Consider the following 19,450-nt stretch of genomic DNA (forward strand, 5'->3'; position numbering starts at 1 on the left):
TGTGGTTTTTATTTACTATGCTGCACTTCAGTATTTCTATGGGAAATGCACCACTTTAAACTCTCATACCGTGAAGGTTCTTTTCTGCTCCTTGGTTTAATTGAAGAGAGATCATAAAACACAAAGAGAGGGAAAGAGGGAACTCATATACTGGAAAAAGCACTATAAATATTTTCCTGGGGTCATGGACACAACCTTGTATCACTTCACCCAGTGTTGTGGAAAGAATTAGACAACCCTTTCATGAAATATCTAAAAGGTGTTTACAATTCAATCCCAAATTAATGTGGCTTTTTCTCTAAAGAAAACATCCCCTAATTCTTAATTCTGTTATCAAATTTATTTTCAGCCTTTGAGGGGATTCACTTGCCAGTGACTTGGCAGTGTCAGACAAATGTTTGACTTTTATTCTGACACTTGTTGAAGAATTTGATTGAAACTATATATGTCTAGATAACACCCAACAAAGTGCCCCTCTTGCGTTTGTTTCGAGATATTTTTGGAAACAACAGAGGCGACCTTGGACAGAGCTGCTTTTCCAATTTAGGAATTCATTTGGTCTAAGAGAGTAAAATTATACTCTTTAATCCTTTCGTGTACCCACAAACAAGACAGTTTAACTTTATGCTACTGCAGAATTGTTTTTCTCTACCTTCTTGGTGGTGTTGATCTGTTTAGGATAAGAATTAGTTTGGGTAATCAACAGCTACTTTCAAATGTACATATAAATAGTTTCTGATGTATCACATGCCCCTTAAAAACATTGTGTAATCCAAAATCTCAGCAGCCCTTTATGTAACACCTTTGCTCCTCTAGAACCAGTGCCAATAAAAGGTGTTTGCCTTTGTCTTTGCTTAGAAAAATGGGATTTCAAGGCAGAGCTCACAGAGACTTGATGTAAAATCTAAATGGGGAGTGGAAGGGGCTGGGATGGAGCTGACACCTGTCCCCTCCAGCACAAAGGGTGTTTGTCAGGCTCCCAGTGGAAAAGCCAAGGTCTGGAGCCAGGTCCTCTCTCCCTGAATTGTTCTCTCCTGACTTGGGTTTGCCAGCTGTGCAATTGTCTCTGCAAGGTTTTATTGCATCTAATCACTTAGGATGTGTTAAATAGTTTGCACTTAATTTTCTATACAATCAATATATTTTAATTCATTTGTATTGCTCTGCTACAGACCTCCTGCACTCAGGGACAAAATGGGATTAGTTTGTGGCAATGATAATGCAGTTTCCCTGCTGGAAACAAAAGGAGAACTGAGAGAGTAAATGTTCTTGTCATTTATCCTGTACAAGATTTGCTCCCTTCAACATTAATGTTGTCCAGTGTTACCTAATGATCATATCCAAGGAATAACATGGAAACTAAATCTAGACGTGCCAGTGGGATTTATCTGGGATAAGTGGCATATGCTTGGGAGTATATTGTTTATATTAATTTGATCACACTCCGTGTCAATGCACACTTTTATAGCTCTGTTACACTCTGACTCTGACTGATGGCTCAAGTTCTAACTCCAGAATATCCAGTTCCCTGATTTTATGGCATTGTCATGTCAAGTATTTGTGGATAGATTAAGAGAAGCGACTCTGATCCTGTGAATCCCTGTGACTACATTGGCACATCCACAAATCAGGTTAAAATGAACTATTTGGTGCAGAAACTCCATCACAGAATCTCAAATTAATTGACAAACAACTCCTATTAAATTCTGCTGGCCATGTAGCCAGATCAACAAGTTGCTGCATTAATGTTATTTTCTGGATGAACAAACCCCCCTGTGGAACTGAGCAGAAGCAAAGCAGGAATGCAGTCCCTGTCTCAGGGCATGCCCAGGATTCCCAACCTGATGTCCCTGTGAAACCTCCTGAGGCTGATCCTGAATATTGTTGTTGAGGCCCCCAAGCCCCCATCCAGCCCAGGGATGGATTGCTGGAACACAAAGGAATGACATCTCCAACGTCACCGAATTTCCCAGCGCACGAGTCAGTGTCCTCACTCGGAGTATCCTCAGCTGACCCTGCCACTGCCTGAAAAGCAATTCAGGAGTGAAATCTCTGGACATTTGAGATGTGAGAATTCATTGAAAAGTGTAATGGAAAGGTCAGAACAGATAAAAAACAAACAAATATGATACAGACAGAGATAAAGGCAGCTCCTGAAGGAGCTTTTAATTATATTGCAACGAGAAACTTCAAACATAAAAATCATCACAACTGCTTCATGGAGCTAATGGAGTCAACAAAATGAAATGTGAGATTTTTCTCCTACCCTGAGATTTTTTAGTATTGCCAGAGAAGATAAGATCAGGAGAAGCCCTGTGTGCATGTGTGCACACAAGGTTGGGTCTCACTTAGAAACCAGAATACAACCTGGAATTTGTGGGCTTGTTCTTTGCACATTTCAGTTTTTAACAAGTGTCTACTTTGTCCTGTAGCTGAAATATTAATTATATAACCTGACACTGAAATAACTGGGAATTCTATTTTTTCTTAGAGGAAATGAAGCTATTTTTAATATAGTATTATATTATTGGAGTATTGTTCAATGTGGTCTTGAAAAATTGTAAAGATGCAAGAATGTGAAAGAGCTGCCAGAGAAAAACTGGCATGGTAAGGGATGGGAGAGTTTGGGTTTCTGGTTTATTGCCCCAGGCAGCTCTGGAAAAGCTGCTGCTTCTGCTTGTCTGTCTCCTCCTCAGTGTGCTGGAACTGGCTGGATTGCCCTCAAACAGAAGAGCAGCAGATTTCTCACTAAGCACTAAATCTTGCTTTTACATATGAGAACAACTGCAGGGTAACCTCAGTTAATGAATAACCCAGTCAATGGTGAAAGCTCCTATTTAGTGTGATAAATTTGGCCTTAAACAAAAACTTTCGTTGATACAAGCATATACAACAGGGGAATAAAAAACATTTTCCCCCATGAGAAATTCAGTGTTGAGAGAAAGAAAGATAATTAAATATTCATATCATTTCATGAAAAAAGGTCACGTTTAAAAAACCACCACAACTTTAAAATACATGGTCAAAATTTCATGAGAAAATTTAGACTTTTTTGGGGGAAAAAATACCAAACCCAGATTCTTCAGTCAATCAAAAAATTAAAACAAATTCAAAATGCTTTGATGTAGATGTTCTCCTTATACCATGTTACTGAGTCTATTACTACTCAGTAGCTCATTTGGAATCAGATGAACTCATCACAGGCTCAGCAATGTTTCCTGTATTATGTCCCACAAGGAGAGACATGAATACTGGAGTTTCATAATAAAGGAAATTTCTTTGATACAGCAGCTGCATCAGAGCCAATTTCACCTGCAAACACACAGTGCTAATGCAATTTATCTTTATTTGAAACAATCCATATGGGTACATCCAGTTTTTATAAAAGGGCATTCAACAGAGAGGTTTGCAATGTTGTGGCTTCCCTGGTGCATAAATATTGAATCCCCAAACACAACATTAGCTAATTAAGTTGGGGGTGATTATTGGCTGGAGGAAAAGAACACATTAAGTGAGCATGGGTTAGGCCTGCCCTCTCACTGCACACACTGTGGTTGCTCCCTGAGTGCAAGGAGGATGTGGGTTTCCAGATTAACCCCAGCAGTAATTCACACCTGGAATCTAAAAGGAAGCCAAAATAAAAATTGGATGGAGCTTCTTAAGTTGCAGGGTGCTGCATAGACTGTGTGGAACTTCAGCCAAAGCCTCCTCAAAACAAGAATCCCTCCAGAAAAATGGTGGTGAGAGCTCTGCTTTCAGCTGAAGTTGTTCCTTGGCACAACCAACACAGTCCATGGAACAGTCAGGAAAAGCCAGGAGAAGAGGTGGGACTGCCCTGCTCTGTGGCACCTCACTCTAAACCAGCCTGGGATTATGGTGACATTGGTTTTTTTCAGTGGTGCTGGCACAACTCTGTGGGACTGCATGGTCAGGCTTATCACAATCTCTTGGTGAAAGATGATTATTAACTCAGTTGTTCAGTTTATGGCCACAAAACAACTGAGAGCAGAACTGGAGGGGTGGAGAGCTGCAGGTGAGGAGCTGGGAGCAAGGGACATGAAGAACAAGGGCTGGAGCTTCCTAAACTACCTTCTCCCTCAAAAAAACCCCAACTTCTGCAGAGCTGCACCTCTGGCTGCAGTCCCTGTTGTCCTCAATGTGCTTCAGGGACAGTATGAAGACAAATTAGAAAAATAATAACTGTTTTATTAAAAAGCTCCCAAGTCAAGGTGAAATCTTCCCTTCATCAAAACCTGCTCCCCTAATGGATGTTGAGTGATCACAAAGTTAAACAGCAGAAAACAAGACAGAATTTTATCACTTAAGAAATGCCTACCAGGCAATCAGGGCTGGGAAGGCAGGAAATTAATACTCATAACTTCTGGTTACTCTGGCAGCAGGGTCGTGCTCCTCTCCTCCGTGTGAGTCTCAGAAAATGAAATACCAAGATACAGAATGATCACCTGGGTTTTTGATTTTCCAGGGAATGCTTTTTCCTGCATCAACTCATTGTCCTCCCCTCTGAGAATGTATGCATCTGTTAAAGTGGAACATATAGTTCTGGAAATGTGTCGCCTACACGATGGATAAATCAGACTGAGCCTCTCTCCTGATGTAATGTCTTGGACAGATCCCTCCTGAGCTCCTCCACAGGAATTTGGAACAAACAAAGGGAAATCAGACTGCCCTAATTAGTGCACCCCGTCATTTACACTGACTTCATGAATTTATTTAGTGCCACAATAACTCCCAGACACGCTGAACATGGTCTGGGTATTGATAGGTAATATGAGGTAACAAACAAGACTGGGATGATTTTAAAAATGCTTATGCAAGAAACTGTGGAAAACATCAAAATATTGCAATCCAGTTGTGGGTAATTATGTAATTCAAGTAGACAATATTTTTCAATCTCTTAAGCAATGAAAATTTAAAATATGCAATAAACCCTACATTGCCATGTGTCTTGTTTATGGTCAGTTTAAGGATTGCAGACTGTGCCAGTCTGGTTTGGGCTTTGCCTTTGCCAAACTGAGAGAGAAGCTGTAAAGGAAACATTCCTAACAGTATTTTTCAGCTTCATCCTGAGCTTTATTAAAAACACACATAACCAATGCAAATGTAATAATAACATACCTCATTGCCAGCAGTTCATGCAATATCATTAAGATATGCATAAAAATGTCCTATAAAATCAAGATGTCTGCTTACAGGAATTGTCAGACTCTCCTTAAGATGACCAGGATGACAATTTCTAGGGGAATAATTCACTCCTGCTCTCAGTATAACCCTGTGCACTGGATGGACTAACCTCTTTTGAGTCAATCAAGTCACACCTACCTGGGATAAGAGTCCGACCCAAATAATCCATAATTAGATCCTCAGCTGCCAGCACTATCAATCTCCTGAGGCCTGGGGTGGCCTGAGCTGCCCTCGTCCTCCAGCTGCATTTCAGGGAACAGGATTCATTCCTGAAAGAAAAGATACATTTTTCAGGCACGTGGAATACTAAAATAATGTTGTTGGACATTCGTTGTCTTGGAGTATCTTAATTTGTTGCCATTAACATCTAATCAAGAACCAGGTGATGACCTTGCCAAGCAGAACAGCAATTTTGATGTTGCTTATGCAACTGGGGGCTGCTTGATGCCTTTTAATGCACCTTGAAGGGAAATTCAGATGCTGTTCAAACAGATTTAAGGTCTTCATATCATGTTCAATCTGCCAAAATCATTACCCAAAAGTTCAGCTGCACACACCCTGTACACAAATTCATTTTTGGAAAGCCAAAAAACTGGATCAATACTGAAGTTATAAAATAATTTATTTCTCTATTATTCTCATATATTGGGTGTTTAATATCTCTTACCTTTCAAGAACATGATATTCTTGGGATAATTCAAATTGATACTCTCTGTTTCTAGCACTATTTTTTCAGTGGTCATTACATAAATGTAGTGGTTACATGTGGCTTTGAAATTCCACAATGATATCACTTAAAACAAGAATAAATATTTCCATTTTAGCAGCTTATGATGTAATTAATTGAAAAATGTTGCATGCAAAGATTTTAATTTTATATAGAATCCCTTATTCACATCACAGCCCTTATGACACTTAAATCTGTTTGAAAAAGAAATCTCATTGGTATCAGGTACAAATAAAACTCATTCCTTTTCAAAGCCATCTGGATTAAATCCTTTCAAGCACTAACTCACCGAGGCACACAGAATCCTTCCAAAGGATCAGAAGGCCCTCACACAAACTGCAGGGACTTTTTCCTCATTTCTATGGCATATGTTGTATCAGAAATCACAGTTAAAAGAAATTTCATGCTCAAAATGGAAATCTTTTCTCACATGTACTGCAGCCAGAAATTCCTGTGATGGCAGAATTAAATTTGGCGTTGTTCTACAATATGGAACAATTACCTTTTTTTTATTCCTAACTACAGAAATTGTTACTTTCTCTGAACATTTATAATCATCTTAAAGACTCATCAGTAGCTGTCAAAGAAGTCCATTGTCTCTGCCCAGAATTTCTTTTGAATTTTTTAGAGGAATTTGCATATGTGCTGATCTAGAAGAAATAATTAATCCCTTTTTTATGTAAAATGCAATGAGTGCAGCAGATGGGAAGTGATTTTCACTTACAAACACATGTAAGCAGCATCTTAACCTCAGCTGAGATTGTTTTTGCCACAACACAGAAAGGTGGACTGCTACCAGGGGGCCACAACAAACACATAAATTAAATTCCAGACTGGTCAGTCTGGGGAGAAAACAATTTTGGTGATTTCAGTGTCTATCTTCTGCCAATATTTTTATTTTCTTTCTCTAAAAATACGCCTAGAGGAAAGAATCTCACTGCATGTAACTTCTTTCTGTTGAGTCATTTGGTTTGTTTATGAATCCTATGTAGAGGTGCAGTTTTCCAAAACGCCTCCTGCATGCAGAACAACTCCCCTCTGAACAGACTCTACCTGAGCATCAGGGAAACAAATAAACCTGTAGCTGAGGACATTTCAAGGACAAGGAAAATTACTGTTGAGAGGAGAATTATCTGATTTGCTTCATGTTTATTTTTACTTATCTCCAGCAATCTGCTCTCCAACAGAAGATGCTTATTTGCAGAGGAGAAAACTGTCTCCTTCTTGGACTGATGCCCAAGTGGAGCAGTGGTGCCACTGAGGACAAGAAGTACACCCTGAGCAGGGATTAACTCATGTGCCAGTGGCCAGTGTTAGAGAAGCAATGGCTTGTGTCATGTATGTCAACTAGCTGAGGATAAACTCTTCATTTCTTCCCATCACACTTCTTCCCCACTAGGCTAAGTCTGCCTTCCACCCTGGAGGTGGATATTACCAAGTAAAATATTCTACATGTAAAATTTTAGAATTAATTATTCCCAAAGAACTCGTGTAGGGAAGCTCTAGGGTACAGCTCTGTTAATTTATTTTACACATGCCTGCTGCCAAGTTAGGGGGTTTTACAATTTCACAAGAAGTCTTCCTTTGAGGAACTGCTTAGAAAAACTTGTTCAGTCCTGGTGTCCTGTGACAAAGGAACACTCCAGGTTACCAGCTGAAGTGAACCTGACTGCAGCAGCCTGGTGGGTGCACAGGTTAAGAAGCAGAAAAGACCTGTTAAATTTTTTTGCTGCAACTGAATCACTAAGAAAAGTGAAAAAGGGAAAAAATTAAGGCTCAGCCTTTCCATCTGCTTAAGGCTCAAGCCTTATTTTTAGTTTGTTTCTCATGCAGTGACTTTGTCTTGCAAACTCTTCCATGCGAGGCATTAACTAAGGCTGAGTTACTGGTGTGCCAGTGATGGTATCCAGTAGTTACTGAATATAAACCTGGGTGTTTGTGTGCTCTGAGTCTTTGCCTCAGTAATATCTTTAAATATAATAGTCTCTGCCTGTTGGCTTGTTTTCTCCCAGGGAGGGTGACAGAACATTTTGTGTTCTCTTATCTTCAATAGCAATGAAACAGGAGGAGCTCCACAATGCGAAACCAAATCTACTGCTATTAATACAACATCCCAGCCACAGAGAAGAGATTTGTTTATTTACCAAAGCTAGAGATGCCTCTCTCTGACCTTTCTTGTGCTTGTGTGCTCTAGCTGGGAATAGATTCCTCAGAACTGGGTGCTCTTTTAAAAATATACAGTAAAAACCATACACACAACACCCCCGAAGCAGAGCCCAGGCTGCAGCCCAAACTGCATGAAGTGACACACAGCTTTGGGGAGTCAGAATCAGCCTAAACTAGGGCACAGTCCATATTTTGATTCCTCTGCTAGAGCACAGAGCTCAGCCAGCTCTCCAAAGCCCACTCGCCCTCCTCGCTGCCTCTCAGCGACACGTTCTCACTGTAACCATACATGGGCCCATTTCTGTCTGAGGCCCAGCAGCTCCCTGCAGCCCAAGAAAGCTGCCAGGAGGGAGCTTCTCCTTCTCTGCAGAATTAAAAAGTGCTTCACACTGGAAGGTACTTGGTTTAAAAAAACCCCAGACAAACCAGAGATTCTTTTCCTGAATTTGCCCTGCTTCACCTGGGCTTTAAACTGGTGAGAATCATCACATACACAAATCAAACATTTTTTAAACTATCTTTTTCAAAGTTAGTTGTGTTTAGTGACTGCCTGGACAACTTAAAATAGTATCTGGAAGAGTTAAATCTTGCATTAGCATTAGGGATTCAACCTGGTTTAACCTCACAGACTCAGGATTTTTTTGTTAAGCTGGTGCATCTCTGGCCTAGCAAGAGCCCGGCGTTCTCCACAGCTCCCTTTGGTGATCCCTGCTGGACAGCCTTGCACTGGAGTTCCTCAGCTTTCTGCTCCTCAGAGGCAGCAGCCCTGCACCACAGCTGGCAAAAAGGAGTGTGGGTTGGCTGCTCAGCCCCCGAGTTCTCCAGCTCAGCACATTAATTTAACTTACCCCTAATTTTGGTACCTGCTCCCTGACTGGTATTTTTGTCTAAGCAGACTAATAATGACTTAGAGAAGCAGATCTGGGAGTAGGAACAGGAAACAAGGAGCTGGCCCTACATGTCTTGATTCAAAAGTAATAATCATTAAACTATTTATAAAAGGAAAACAACAGTTATGCCATCTCCTCCTCCAAGAGTTATGGCAGAAGGCAGCACCCAGGCCCTTGGTTTGACAATGTCAATCACCTGTAGAATTAGAAATAAGAGCCAAGTGTCCAAAACAGGGTATCTGTAACGACTGGGCAAAATCATCTATAAATAAAACCTTCCAAATATTATTCTCAACCATACATCAGTCTAGAAGGCCAAAAACCTGTCTTTCATTACTCCAGAAACTACTTAACACTTCTGAAGGAACTGGTTTAGGAGTGATGCATCCCCTCATGCTCTGACCAACTTCACACTTCATTTTTTATCTAAATCTAAGTAACAGGCTTTGGGGACCTTGTCTGTATTCCTTCCTACTCAAGTCTGTTCCATCTGCCTGATCCCCTTGGTGACTTTATAATACTTCTTTTGTGTCACCACAACTCCTGCTGCCTCCCAGCCAAACTTCCCACACCGATCTGCACTCCCTCTTCTGCATCTTCACTGGCTGCATCTGCAAGTGCAAGGAGAAGGGCTTGTTTGTGTGCACCCAATTTACTATGACCACTTCCACAATTCAGGTTCAGGCAGAGAACTCTGCACACACAGCAAAGCTCTTCTCCATGGAAAAAATGCCAAAAAGCAGGAATTAGGGGAAAGTTCTGTGAGGAAGCTGTGGAAAGGGGTCCCTCACCCTGCCTGATTCACAGCTGGGGCTTCTCCCTGGCAGCTGAGGCTGGTGATGTGAGAGGTTAGGCAAGAGTGGGAGCAGATTCCTGTGGGGCTTCACCAGCCAAATTCCTATCTAGCAAAAGGTTGCTACAGCAACTCTGAGCCTCCCGAGATACAGAAATTATTGTAATGGTGCTGAAATGCCTCCCCACTGCTCTGAGACAGGATAAGGAAAATCCTTGCCTTTGATAGAGAATGTTGCCCACTGCCACAGTTCACATCAGCTCTGTACAACACCAGGTTTCCTGCACTTGCCCAGGAGCTCATGGCTACTCTTCCCTTTCCCTCATTGACATGCAAATGCAGAAATAAACCTAAACATCAGACAACACGAACTACAGTTCCAACACCTTTTTTTCCCATGGAGACCGTAAGAGAAAAACCAAATCATATGGCAGAAGTTAATATACTGCTGAGTGGGCTGAACAGAATTTAGCAACCTGTACAAAGCCAAAATATGTATTTTCCAGAGTGGAGTTTGTGGTTTTCGAAAACCACATAGATAGAAAAAAGCATAAACAAACCAAAGCAGGACAATACCCCTCAGAGCTTCTCAATGACTCAATGTCAGCAGGTTTTTGGCTGCCCCCAGCCTGTGCTTGTTTTCCTCTGGCATCTGTCCCGCTCACAGGTCGTTCAGTCCACTGGACTATGTAATAAATACCAGACAGGGATGATGCTTTAGACAGAACAGGAACACTTGTGACTGAAACAGGTCCTGAATCTAGAATGGGGTGGCCTGAGGACAATGGGGACATAGAAAGAGCAAGTGGTGTACACTGTAAGTGGAAACATTTTCACAGAACTTCTCCCATTTCCCTCCTTCTCACTTTTCAGCAACCCAGTTTGGTCCAGAAGCCAAAAATGAAAGCAGCAGAATTGCTGATCTGAAGTAGTACCTGTGCTTACCTGAAATAACTGGATGACATTTAAAATTATTTCTTTAAAAACAGGAGTCATAACTTTTGTATGGATGCCCAGTTTTAACCTGAGCATTACATTTTGGCCACAACAAAAAAAGACTCAATTTCTCTGGGTATAAATCCAGTCAAATCCATGCAGTTACCTCCTGGCTGAATCTGACCAACATGCCTAAAACCCCCTTGGGATGGTTCAATTCCAAGCACTGCACTAATCCAATCTCCTGCAGCTGCTGAATGCTGTGATATTTGGTGTCAGCACACGGCATCTGAGACTTTTTGACACAAGCTTGGTGCCATTAATAGAGTATTTCATTGCTTTTTCACTTTTCACCAGGTCTGTGAGCTTTTGGACTAGCACTGAAAAGCTTCAGAACAAACCCTTCTTTCAGTGTGACAAAATATCTTGCTCAAGTCAGAGAAAATTTTTCTTTTTTATTTCTCTCAGTTTAGTGTCTACTGTGAAGATGATTTTCAGAGATCAAGAAAAGCATATAATGTTTAAAACAAAACATTTGTTAACTTAGGATTTCCTGGATATTTCTGCTTTCTTATTTATACTACGTCCTGGACCTTGTGAAATCACTGTTTAACTTTCAGTATTATTTATGGAAGCAAGCCTGTTGCTGTTTCCAGATCTCACAGAGAACTTTCAGTTTGCAGTTTCAGTACCAGGTGTATAGTCCTGGTTTAAATGAATCAAGTAAAAAAGCAATACAAAATAAGTATTTAACCCTCTCACACCCTGGCTGGGTCTTCACGGGTAGGATGTTTTTCTACCTCTATGTTCTCTCATTGGAGCCAGGCTCCTGAGCCCTCAACCCTCCTCTTCTATGACAATTTGGAATTTGGGAATGCCTTTTCAGTGCAGCAGAGGTAAGCACTAATTTTGGGGCTTTTCTGTAGTGCACAGAGAGAGATTTGAAATATTGCCCCCCATGGTTATACATATAAAATACCAAAGCATGGAAAGAGATTCTAGGAAATGAACAAATTTTATGAGGCTTTGCATGCTGTCACTATTGATCAAAACTCTTCAATCCACAGCAGAAAGAGGCAGACAAGGCATAATGATTCAGTGCACTGGATGTGTGATAAATCATTACCAACTTCTGTGCTGTCAGTGTGACTGCTCTGCCTTAACAGCCACGAGGGAAAAACCAGCTTCAAGTGGGACCCTCCTGGGCACATGGCCCTGGATTTGCAGGCTGCAGCACTGTGTGTGTCCCTCACAGCTGCAGAAACTGAGTGCACAGAGATTTAAAACTTGAGCAAATCAGAAATCAGCATTTTACACTCATTTGCATGGGTAGAAGTGACCGTGCATATGGGAAACTCACGTGGCTGCTCCAAGCAAGGCTGGAAATGGTTGCACAATGAGGACTATAATGAAAATGATGACAGCAATAATAAGTAACTCATTTAAAACTCTGCTCAGGTGCTGCCTTACCTTGCAGTCCTCTTGCTGACACCTGTAGCTTTGTGCCACATGACAAAAGACACACGGGATCACTGCTCAGGCCCCAGCACTGGGGAAATCCACTCAGGAGACTCCTGGGATCACACCCAGAGGTTGCAGTGGGATGGTGGTAGAAGGATGGAATATTGTTGTTTTCCAATGCTGATGTTTTTCTTTTAAACCTGGGGAAATGCATCCCTCAGTCTTTATTTAAAAGAGAAAATATTAGGACTTCAAAATCAAGCATGCAGTGAAATTAGAAAATTTCAATGTTAGAAAAAGAAGCCAGGAATCTTGTAATTAAAGATTCCTTCAGGGCATATGCATGGAAAGGCAACCTTTATTCTGGCATTTTCTAACTTCAGTGTACTTGCAAATTATGCATATTTTGGCAAAGATTTTGTATCTGTAAAATGTATATATTATATATAGAACTGAATTAATCTCTGATATATTTTTGCCTCATAAATACAGTTTCCTGTTTCCATGCTAGAATCTACAGCATTAACATATTCACATGCCAGTTGCTGGATTTAGTCTTGATAATCCAAAGGCTAAGACTGGATGTGCTCAGCCACTCCAAATTTCAGTCTTATCTAGCATTTTTCCTGAGTCACCCAGATAAATTATCTCAATGTCCTGGTAAAGTGACTTCTCTTGTCCAGGGGCTCTGGAGAGCTCCAATTTTTTTTTCCCACATCTGACACACAATTATGAGTTCAAATGCTAAGACTGATGAACAGAATTTTTCTTCTATTTCACTGATTTAATTTTTGAGAATGTGTAATTTGTACCAAGAATTTCTAAATAAAAGTAGTTTTAAAAACACTATGTTAGCAAGAGTGTGGCAAATTTACTTCAGTGTGCAAAAAGCCACATAAAGAAAAAGCAACACAATGAATCTGAAAATAATTTTCCTGTAGAATTGGAAAAGTGGAAGAAAGGCTGGAGAAGGAGAGACACACTAATTCATCTTCTTGTAAATCATATGAGAATGTGACATATTCATTTGTACTTGAACAGAGTATTTCATTTTCCAGGAAAAAAATGTTTTCTATAATTTTTTTCCCATAAATTAAACAAATGAGCTAACAAATTATAAAAGAAAAAAAGAACATATTGAACTTCTATTGCACTCAAATATTGAATTATACACATGGCTCCTTTTCATTCATGTCCTCTTTCTGTAATAGAAATGTTCTGCAAAAGCAGCAGAACTGCTCTTTGCTGCTGCCTTCAAGTGGAAGTTTCTCTGTGTATTATGCAAACATTGGGGTCCCATTTAATCAGTGAAAACTGAGGCACTCAGAGCCAGGCACTGAGGCCTCTGCTGGACCCAGGAACTGAGCACCGAGCCTCCAGCACTGCACCTGCACACCCATCTTCCCTCCTTCCCTCCCTCCTGCCTGGGGACACTTGCAGGGACAAAAAGGCAGGCAGAGCAGCAAGCAGCCTCCGACAGGCTCAGAGATCTGATGTGCCCATGGAAACACCCCAGATGCCAAGAGCACAAACCACACTGGGATCAGGAAATCCTGACTGCCTCCAGGGAGGGGTTAATGAAGGAGAAGTGTGTACATTTGCTGTTTGGTGCTCAAATAGCACTTCCTTATGACAGTATGCATTACTTAATCTGCAAAGGTCAATGGATTGCTCTTTAGTTCCTTCCAAATGCCTGTGCAATGAACTTTGTCATTTTTCATACACATTTCTCAGCAAAGAACTGGTGGTACAGGTTTGAGGCTTAAAATGCCTCTTCAGCTGCAAACAACTCTCACTGCACTGTATTTCCACACTCCTCACACAGCTTTAGAACTGTCAGAGTCACTAAGCAGAGACTCCCCTGTAGCCTCACTCTCCATTGTTGCACAAGCTAAACAATAAGAAGTACAATTATTAATTTCCTTTTAATCCTCTTGCAGTATAAATGACCAGCCAAAGTGTTAAATGTGCAACACAAGTGAAAAGAGATGTAGGAAAACTGAGTTATGTCATCATCCTGCAGTGTGGCTGTGGTTAACAGCAGCTTGGAGCAGCAACTTACTCTGCATTAGATCACTTTAAAAAAGAGGTGGAAATATTGCAGGTCAACAGCTTGTCCAAACTGCAGAAATGGTATAGAATGGTATGAATGAGCAGAGCCCTAATCCTGGGAGCTAAACCACACAGCTGCTGCTCCCCTCTCCCCATGTGCTGCTCCACTGGAACCCGGCGTGCTGCTGTGGACAGGCAGACCCCAGGTTTGGGATAATTCTGACCCAGTGTGGATGGTTGGAATAGCACTGGAAATCTCCACACAGCACCAGGACAGCAGGGTTTAACTTAGCAGGTAGTGGAATGCACAAGCACAGCACAGAGACAAGACTGGGGAATTAGGCTGCTGGCAAGTAGCAGCTGAAAGCTGATTGAACACAACAGATTGGGCTCTCAGAGTGGACAGATAGGCAGCAGCTATTTAAATGGAGTATTAACAGTTTTGCTCTTAATTATTTCCAAACCTCCCAGCTAATGCAAACTCAGCATGGCATGTATTTTGGCCTCAATTAATTATTTGTTGTTTCTGTGTGAATCCAGCTAAAAGAAGGCTGAGTGGTTTGTTGAGAATTTCTGCCTCTTTAAAATCATTCTCTTAAGTGCTTGGCTTACTTCTGCAAGCAGCTGTCATGCAAGTAACTGAATCTATGCCTCACAAAAATGGCCACTTTCTCCATTTCAAGTGGAATTTCTTTCTGAAATGACACTGCCCTGCAAGCCAACAAATGGTCACCATTCTGCTCAGTGGCAGGTGGAAGGCCATGAAACTCCAGAGCTAAATGTGGAAACTCTACGCCTTCAGAAAAGGGAGATTCCTGCCTTGCCTATCTTGCATCTTACTTTGTGGTCTGGGAGGAGCTGACATTGAGGCATTTCTATGTCTGGAACAGCTTTTTCTAGAATTTTCTGGAAGTATTTACTAGGAAATTTTCTCTCAGATCCTTGCATAGTTAGTCATGTGAAAGCCACAACAGCTGGTTTACACATCAAAGAATAAACAATTACTAATAAAAATGTCAAACCTCTCCTAAACATTTCTGAAATAAGAAAATGATCTTCCTAAATATGTTTGAACAGACTGCTTTAATGCAGCTCTTTCCAAAAGAGCTCTCTTTTCATATCTGTACTTTCTATACATCCTCCTTAATACACATTTTGTATAAAATTCCTGAGACCTCTCATCAATACTAATCCAATATGGATCCAGACACACAATAGCACTTGTGACAGATGGGACAGAATGTCCTACATGACATTTATTCAGCTTGTGAGAGGACAGCCATATAAAGCTTATGGCAGGATAAAGTAAAAAAGGTTCATGGATCCAACACATGGTCCAGGAGTGTGACTGACACAAAGCCAACCCATCCCAAAATCTGACACATATTTTCATTGTCATGGTGAATTTATAGCCTGAGATTTTTATAGGCTCTTCCTCAAAAAAACCCAAAAAACCCCACAAACCCCACCCAACCCACAACTCCCTTCAATTTCTGCTTTTATTCCATTGCAGTTAGGAGAAGGAGAATGTCCTCTCATCGAATTGACATGAGAATGAGTTTAACTGAGCCTCTTTCCTAATCAGAATAATTGAATTGATGCTTCTTTGAGCCAAAGCAGTAAAAAAATAAACTACTGGTACTGCTTTGGTGTATAATGGCTTTCAGGCCTCTTGTTTGGATGACTCAGAAGGAATCAAAATGTACAGAAAGAGTAACAAAACCCAGTCTTGTGTCAGCCAGGATCAAACAAAGGGATTAACTGGCAAGTCATGGTTTCCAGTGGCAACCACAGTTTTTCATGCAAAAATTGTTAATGGATAGGAGATTAGGGGTTTGATTAAAAAAAACTGGACATCACATTTAGTAGGAGTTGAGATGAGCTGCATACATCCCATGCCACATGGAAAGACATCTCTTTCCCTTCAGCCAAAATGCCTGTACAGAAAGAAACATAAAAGCAACAGAAGCTGTTCATGGCTGCAGCACATCACAACCAGCATAAAATGGCTACAAAATGCCCCCAGTTCCAGTATTTTGAGGCCTTAACAGGTATCACAAAACCACCCAAAAATTGTCTCAACGTATCAGAATACTGAATGCTCCAAGTTTTCTTATGGAAGATGGGCATTCCCAGGCTTTGAAGGATAAATGCCAGATTCCCACAGCTTGGTGATTGGAGATTTTTTTTTTCCAAGTGGTGCTTGCCTTTAAAAGTCAGCTTAATCAAGAGATCTCCCAGCTTTGCAGAGCACCAAAGAATTCTACACAGCAAATATGAATTAGTAAATCCACTTATCCCTTCCCACAGTTGTCATAAAGAGGTGCTGCATGAACACAGGCCAGAAACAATTCCCATCTTCACCATTCTCATTGAGATTTTCACTTGTCTTTCTTCTTAGCTTTTTTCTGTGACATTTGAAATGAGCAGACTTGAATCTGCAAGGTAATCAAGCTCACATTGGGGAATGGTACATGAACTGTACACAGTGCCCTGAGGCCCAGGCCTGAAGGAATTCCAAGTGTGCAGAGATGGAATATGCAAAGACAGGAATAGGAGGTGGTTTAAGCAGGCAGGCAGCCAAGCACCACACAGCCCCTCACTCACACCACTCTACAGCAGACACTGGCAGGAAAGTTCAATCAACTCTGTCCCAGACAGCACCAGGACAGAGGAGCAGGTGACACTGCTCACTGTGGGAAGGAAAGTGCATTTTTGGACTGGGGAGGCAGAGGTGCAGGAAAAGGATGTGATTTGGCACAACAGTGTTTCTCCCTCCCTTTGCACAGGTACCAAGAGCTCCACAAGTGCAGTTCCAGTTCAGTGCTGCCACAGCTCCCCGTGTGAAGGCAGCACCAGCCAGGAGTGGAGAAGCAAGAATGCTGGTTGTGTTCTTTCAGAGCTGCAGAATTTCTGCCTGCCACACCTAAATTATTCCTGGAGTACCTGGTGCTCCTCCTCCTCCTCCTGCATGGCTGACTGAAGCTACAACGTGGCCCTAATTTTGCAGCAAGTCTCAACAAGAACAGTAAACAGTCCTCAGCATTCCTGGCACCCAGAGCACACGGCAGCAAGAATTGTCTTTTAGCAGTTGCCATCCACAAGAGACAGAATGTATTTTCCAGTCAGGAATTCTGGATAAAAGCTATGAACCCCAGAAGGACAGTTTGTACTATACCTTCCATTTCAGCTATAGATTCTTGACTTTGCAGTCAGATATGGCAGGACAATGTCTGATAATGCTTTTGCTTTCTCTTTCAATCCAAGCTTCTTTTCACTACTCCATTGAAAGCAACATTATACAAATGTGTCCAAAAAGCACAGTGTGGTGCTACATGTTCTTCACATTTCCAGCAAGAAAATTAGATTATTTACTTCTCCCTTTTATTTAATAATCTCTGATATATTTATCTCTATAAATTTATGTGCATTTATTTATCACGATATAGTAACTGAATTTTGTTACTAAATGCCATTAGCAGGGCAGAGACACAAAGTGCTTACCTACACAAACCAGTGTTGGATTTAGAACTGCATTTCTTAAAATTTTAATCCATTGTTGGTTAAGAAAAAAGTCAGAATCTTCATCTACTATGCACATGGATTCTAAACATTATTTTGCCCAGTTCAAAGATCCTGTATTATGTCTCCAGCTGGCTTTTTCTTAGAGCTATACAGCTGGAGCACAGAAGTGTTCTGAAATGTCCCAACTGAATTTCAAATGAATATCAGAAATAGGCAAGGATATACATGATACATGCAGAATATGTGTCTAGGGAAATCACAGAAGATCTAGTTTCCACTAGTTGGTTATACATAAATTATTTAGGCAGTAAGCCTGTTGATTAGCTGGAGGCAAAGATATCTATTTTAGGGGTACTTATGGTCAGGATTAACTCATGAAACTTGGATGGCATCTCCCATAAAATGGCTAAAATCGTTTCAGCAACCTCCTGCAAAAAATAGATAGTCTCTTTTTCATCACTTTTTATATTTTAAAAAATTATTTTTTACTTTTCCTTGACAAATAGGACACAATTTTTGAAAATCATGTGACAAATGTCTTACAAAAGCATACTAGAAACTATTTAGGGTGACAGGAGAAGAAAGAGGACTGGGAGCCAGGAGACCATTTCTATTTCTAGTTCTGCCATAGACTGTGACTGTGACTTTGAAGCTCAGCTCCCGTTTCTGTGAAATGGGGATGACAATCCTGTTCTCTCAGGGGTCTTTTATAACATAATTTTCATTTCTTTAAGGTTTATGAAATGCTCGAGACCCTTGATTAGAAGCTGCAAATGCAAATAATTAATCAAGTAAGAGTAAACACAGTATCAGCACTGCTATTATTGTTAATAATAGTAATGTTTGTTCATGTTATTAATATGAAATTATAAGCTCACTAGAATTACTCTGACAAAAAGCCCAACCTGCACAGAGCAGGAAAATCATTGTAGCTCATTTCTAGGAACAAGAATGCTGCCAGTGGAGTTTCAATATGAGACTAGAAGAGAATTCTTTAAGTTCTCCATCTGAGCAATTGTAGGTGGTAAAAATGAATATATTTTCAATAATTCTTTGTGACATGGGAGTAGAAGCAGCTTTAAGAGCTTAATGGTATTTTTAAAATATGACTCAGGAGAGGTTTTCTTTTTCTAACAGAACTGGGGGGGGGGGGGAAAACCACCCAGGAGTTAAACAATCTTTTAGAAACCCAAAACCTTGAAATAGAACAAGAATTGTAGGTCAGGATAATTTGAGTTCACATGCAACATCATTGACATATAATAAATCTATGCATAAAAAAGCAGATGTCTTCTATTGGAAGCTTCTCTTGAGTTCTGACAGACAAAGTGTAAGAATTTCTGTTCTGTGAGTGACCAAAAGCTACCACAGGTAATTTGGGAGCTCAAACCCCTGCGAAATCCTGTCATTTCTGTGAAATACCTAGATAGATTGTATGAAGTGGTAGAAATGAGGTGAGGAAATGGAAGCATAGGAGATCAATATAACATTTATTCCACTAAAGGAAAACATGTTCAGGTTTGGTTAGAGTCACATTAATAGAGGATGAAGGCAGTCCAGCAGGTTTTTTTCCTCCTGAATAGCCCATGTTAGGAAGCATTTGTGAAAACCTTAGAAAGGTAGGGAAAGGTGACAGACACACTGTAATTGTACCCACTAATCTTACCACAAAAATATTGCCTTTTAAAAAACAAAACC

At 40.7% G+C, this 19,450-nt stretch overlaps 1 long non-coding RNA gene across 2 annotated transcripts in view; it reads right to left on the minus strand.

Annotated features, from left to right (window-relative positions):
• LOC135282926 (uncharacterized) overlaps nucleotides 1-19,450 on the minus strand; it is a 36,377-nt gene that overhangs the window by 10,830 nt on the left and 6,097 nt on the right. Inside the window, exons 4-5 of one of the 2 annotated variants that reach the window (XR_010348895.1) lie at nucleotides 12,185-12,375; nucleotides 5,341-5,471 (exon numbers count right to left, since the gene is read on the minus strand). This is a non-coding gene — a long non-coding RNA (uncharacterized LOC135282926). The remainder of the gene's footprint in view (nucleotides 1-5,340; nucleotides 5,472-12,184; nucleotides 12,376-19,450) is intronic. The other variant, XR_010348896.1, reaches the window with a different exon arrangement.

The sequence above is a fragment of the Passer domesticus genome, chromosome 17 (genome assembly GCF_036417665.1).
Source record: "Passer domesticus isolate bPasDom1 chromosome 17, bPasDom1.hap1, whole genome shotgun sequence".
Classification (NCBI taxonomy): Eukaryota; Metazoa; Chordata; class Aves; order Passeriformes; family Passeridae; genus Passer; species Passer domesticus.